This window comes from Protopterus annectens, chromosome 9.part0 (genome assembly GCF_019279795.1).
Source record: "Protopterus annectens isolate FY-2018-M chromosome 9.part0, PAN1.0, whole genome shotgun sequence".
NCBI classification, from domain to species: Eukaryota; Metazoa; Chordata; order Ceratodontiformes; family Protopteridae; genus Protopterus; species Protopterus annectens.
Window position 1 is genome coordinate 1610307627 of NC_056743.1, and position 6000 is coordinate 1610313626.

The window sequence follows — 6000 nt, forward strand, 5'->3', positions numbered from 1 at the left end:
AATTTACAAATAGTACAATCAGCTTAGGTCCTGCTCAGGTCCTATGCAATACACACATAGTGCATGGGCATCAGATGAGGGAATCTTATGCCTACATTTATTACATTTTTTTAAACCCTGAAGGTTTATCTGCCATATTGAAACTAATGAGCTCAAAAAGAAACTAAACAGTACAGAGAGGGAAAGTTTTTTTTTTTTTTTGGTAGAAAAATTAGGAATGGTAGAAAAGTCTACCAACAACATTACAGAAGAAATACCGCTAAGAACTAACAAAAAGAATGCCAACAATGGTAAACGTAGAAAGGTAAACAGCATTTTTTTTACAGAGAAAACAAAGAAAGTAATACAGAAATGCCGTTAAGTGGCAAAGCGAGTTAAACGAAGGATTAAAGTTAGGAGGAATAACAATGAAAAAATGTACTTATCATAAATTTGAACCAACTATGCTCGAGAGCTGTAGCAACCACATCTGTTCCTGATGGTGGTAAGTGAGATCAAGAGAGGGCGGGGAACTACTGTATTATGGGTAAGGGAGGAGCTTGAGAGTTTGTGGTTTCCATGAGCTGTAGAACAGCGGCTGAGTTTGATCTGAGGATCAGATCCAAACCCAGAGGTTGAGGAATGAATGAAAATTGACAACATCAGATATATCATTCTGGCCAATGTGGAAACTAGAGATCACTACCATTGCACTTTGATCACTGAATAGCTGCAGCTGTTGTGTAAAAGTTCTGACAAGAAATCTAAACTGGAATGAACTGCCACAGAGAAGGAGTCCAAACCTTTGGCCATGGCCCAAATAGAGAATCTCTTCCATTTGCTATGGTAAATTGTTGTAGTGGTCTGTTTTTGAGACGCTGAAATAATCCTCACAACCAAAGCAGGAAGCTTTGCGTCTCTGACTAATGTTAGAACTGGAGGAACAAAGTGATTAATTTCATAGCTTTCTAGTCCAGAGGAGGCAGTCCAGATGGATGTGTTAGGAGATCTGAATAGTGGTCCAGCATCCATGGAGGATGCACTAGTAGAGGGCACAAGAAGGGAAACCAAGTTTGTCAAGCCCAGAAAGGGGCAATGAGGATTACCCTGGCCTTGCGCATTCTCACTTTCTGTATGAACTTGTTCATCAATGGTAAAGGAGGAAAGGCAGAGACAAAACCTGGGAGTCAATTGTGGGCTACAGCATCCCTCGGTGACTGTCCCTGTGGAGGGATCAGGGAAAAGTAACTGCTGCATTTGTTGTTTAGGTAGGAAGCAAACAGATTGCAGCAAGGTTGGCCCCAGTGATGGAAAATCAAGGTTGTCACTGATGGATTGAGGGAACACTGGTGAGACATCAAGAAAGACCTGCTCAACTTGTCACACAGTTTACTGTATTGCAATTAGAAAGTGTTGAGAAGACATTGTCCATTGCCAAATTGTTATGGCTTCTCATGAGAAGCCATGAGAAGACATCATCCATTGCCAAATTCTCATAGCGTTTTGACACAGGGGATAAGAGAAAGTTCCTCCCTGTTTGCTGATGTACCAAACCACTGACATGTTCTCCATCTGTACTATCACACATGTGGGGAGGATGTCCTGGAAGGCCTGCAATGTTAGGAGGACTACCATCATCTCTACCACATTTATATGATGATTGGTATGGTTCCAAGTGCCCTGGACCATCTTCCCTTCAAAATGCCGCTCCACTCTAGATGGGATCCATCAGTCATCACTATCACCACAGGGGAGTTCATAGGGAACAGATGTCCTTGAACTACTGAATGAGACATTATCCATCAGGATATTTGCATCCTGCAAATTGAGGTAATCTGAATCTTGGCATGAAATGGATGACAAAATTGGGATGATTGGACAGCTGGGTTCCACTAAAGCACTCTCATGTAAAATTTGGCAAAGGGAACCATCAAGATTATGGAAGCCATTGGACTCAGAAGACATAAAATTAATCTCACTGGTGGAAAGGAGTTGTGAAGAATTTGAGTGACAGTGATATGCAAGGAGAGAACCCTGAAATCAGGAAGCTGGGCAATCTGCAAACCTGTAGTCAGGTGGCATCCAATAAATTCTATCTTCTGAGTAGGCATAAGATGACTTTTGGTGAGACTGATTGTCATACCTAGGTCTTGCAACAGTTGGAGAAAAAGGTCCGAATGATTCACCAGTATGTTGCTGGAAGTAGCAGTCAGGAGCCAATCATTGAGGTACAAGAAGACATGGATCCCACGCAGGTGAAGATGAGCTGCCACCACTGCCATTACCTTGGTAAACATCCTAGGAGCTATGGTGAGACTGAACAGCAGGGCTCTGAATTGATAATTATTAGCTCCCAGTTTAAAATGGAGAAATCAACTAGAGCACTTGTCTACCTTGATGTGGTAGTATGCATCCTTGAGGTCTATGAAGCACATCTAGTTGTCCTTCTTCAGCAGAGGCAAAATGGACTGAAGTGTGATCTTCCAGAACTTTGTCTGTTATGTATTGATTCAGATGGCTCAGATCCAGAAGGGGCCCGAGGTCCCCTGTTTTCCTTGGCACTAAAAATAACAAGTAGATTTTGGATTCTAGGTGGTCTTCAGGGATGGGCTGGATGACTCTTTTTCCTAGCAGCTTGGAGATCTCTGTTGCTGCAAGTTTCCATTGACTGGGTGGAATGTCAGGAACTTTATTCTTCTTGATGGGAGGAAAAGAAAATGGTATAGAATAGCCTCTAGAAATTATGTTTAGCACTCAAAAATCATAGTTATATTTTTACAGACTTGTGGGTGCAAAGACAAGTGCCCCCCCCCCCTCCCCTGCCTCCAGACTGCAGCAATCAGGCAAACCTTTAGGGGAGATGAAAGTTTTTTTCAATAAAGGGACCACGGAAAACCCAGTTTTGTGGTCTGCCTCTGTCTCTTGGGTGACATCTGTTATTGAAACCTCCTCCTCCACCATAAGGGGGTGTGTCACCAGGAGTGTCCTGGTAAGAGCTCTTTGACTTCTGGAAACACATCTTCTTTCCAGTCCTCTGATGCCTAGACTATGACCTCTAGGAAAGTGGAAAAGTGAATTCCTACTGCAGAGACAGCCTTACTGTCCTGTTGACTCATAACCAGTGTGTCTTTCCCTTTAAGTCCAGACTAGGTAGACCTGTCAAATGGGGCATTAATGAAATAAGTCATACAGCTTTCTGCAAAGTAACAAAAAAAAACACACCCAGGCATGCCAACGAATGGTGATGCTGGTGCCTGCTGCTCTGCCCATGCCATTAGCTGTGTTAGAAAGCAGTCATATGTCTACACTAGAAGTAGAATGGAGGATAGAAAACTGGGATTCCACCATATTCTGGACATCTTCAGGCAGAATACATAAGACAGAGAGACTTGGAAATCTCCTTCATCAGGTCTCTCTGTAATTTGGTGAAATGGGCTAAGTAGTTCAGTGCTCAAAGGGCAAAAGTCACTGAAGCATACATTCATTTCCAAAAGCAATCCGTAGCCCCAGGCTACCTCTTAGGGGGACAAACCGAGGAACTTTCTTCAGACAGCTCATTCTTTGTGACCACCTCTACTACCACAGCATCCACCAGTGGACCTTTGCTCCAGTGTTTGTGGTATGCTGCTGCTGCTGAAATTTTATCTAGTTTCTTAGGAATAGGCTCCATTACATCAGGGTACTTTCATGCCCATTCAGTAATCAAATCAATTAGTGGGTCAATGGAGGGTACCACCAAGGATGAAGATGTGCTGGTTCCAAAGGTTCCAAGAACACAGACTTCTCTGGTAAACAGTTATCAATGGACCATCCACCTCTTTGCTTCATCAATTCAAGGATTTTGCTGAATATGATGTCTTCAGTGGGTGATCTAGGGGAACCTTCACCTTCATCCAAGTCTGTGCGTTCAGTGATGGACTCTGGAGAAGAGTCTGAGTGCTTCCACTTGCATGCCTGCTTTCTATGAACTGATTCTGGGAAGGAATCACATGGTTCTGAATCAGACTGGGAGCTAATGTAGCAAGCAGAATGTGAAGCATGTGGAACTGACTGTTCCTTTCTAACAGGAAGGTGAGAAACAGAAACACACTCTAGCCAGGATTCGGATGCAACTGAATTGTATGGAAGCGCTCTTTTCCTTGGCATGTGATGGATCAATTCAAAAGCCTCAAAGACCAAGGACACTATTGGCCCCACTGGAATCCTCCCATCCCCTGACAGGAGAAAAGCATCAGTACTTAGAGGCCTCGACTCCAAGTCTGACCTTGGTGCTGAGCTGTTGAGTGCCGAGGCACCTAGGGGAAGAAATGGCTCCAACAACTTCAATGTTGACCCATCCCTTGGTGCCACAGCACCAAAGCTTTATCTCCAAGTCTCCTCTAGACCCAAGCAACTCAGAGCGTTAAGAGGAAGGGCACATATGGGAGTCAAAGTAACCTGTACTACCAGCTCCAGCAAAGGTGATCCGGGAGAGATCAGATCTGAAATAGCAGCATATGTGGGATGGATCAGATCCAGATAAGAAAGAGTAGGCGGGGTAGATGGCACAGCACTTGGTACATTACCAGAAGATGGTAACCATAGAACCCTGATCTGAATATGCATTCTGAGGAACTTCCTCATCATTCTGTCAGCATCCTGCCTGGTCAGACTTCTAGATGACCAGGAAGACGGCACCAACAAAGATGGTCTAGAGTACCTCCTTTCCAAAAGGACCTGTGAATGCAGTCTAAAACTCTCAGTGGGTCCAGAGAAAATAGAGACTGAGGAGGTGATGGATGGATCCCAGGAACTGATGGTTCTAAATGTCTTAGAATCTTTAGATCCAAACCAGACTCTAGTATCGGATCATGCAATCTCTTTGGGGATTTTCCAATTCTGATGTCTCTTTTTCTTTTGATGTTTTTCAGTCTTTACCTTGCTGTTTCTCTTTCTTGAGTCCCCTGTTTTTTTTCCCTTTCCTTCTGCTTGTCCTTAGATTTCTTGTCTTTCTCAGTGGGAGAAGTGGACCCTATCTGAGGGAAAAGAAGACCGTTAACAATCATCTTTTCCCTCCTGCTGTGAAGGGCCCGGGAGCTAAAGGAGGACCAGGCCTGACACTATCAAGAAGGGAAACACCCAAGCAATAGACACATAAGAAGTGAGGGCCCTGGGGAAAGAGCTTGTGCCCGCACTCTGCACACTTTTAAACCCTTGCCCATCAGCCAAGACCCAAGCTGCCAAGTCAAGAACGCTAATCTGACTACTAATGCTAAATAACTGTAAAAAATTATGTATCTAAGAAAAGCACAACACACTCTATAAGCTTACTTTTTACTAAGACACTAACACTAAAACTATCTATAATATGCATTTATACGTATACATATATATATATATATATATATATATATATATATATATATATATATTTATAAACAATTATTTAGAGAAAAAACACATAGCATAGTATAACATTCCTATTCTACAAACTAACTCTAACCCTACAATTCTAAGACAAATATCCTAATCATATTAAACTAAGCTAACTAGAGAGAAAAATTCTCTTGGTAGAGGAGGAGAAGGATAATAGTTAAGTTTGAGCAAAACTGCACTCAAATGATACTGTTCTCTGCAGCCTTCGAAAATGTGTCCAAACACTTCAGGTGGCAAACGAGATCTGAGGTATAAGCTAGAGTTCAGGGAATTATGTGTAGGGAAGGAGTCACAGCCCTGGAACTGAAAAGCTTCAGGACTGGTGCTGAGGTTTGGATCCAGTTGGATCCAACAACCCACAGCGGAATCAAAGGAAAATAGACCACAACAGATCCATAGTTAAGGAAAATAGACCACAACAGATCCATAGTTAAGCCAAAAAGGAAGACTGAAAGAGAGTAGCATAGCTTATGTCAGTTGGTAAACCTCATGACAAAACCATGATTTTGAGGTAAACCACCAAATGACAGTCCCCAAAAGCACAATGTACTGCCCCAACAAATGAATTCTAAATGACTATGTACGGAATAAGTAATAAAATGAAAG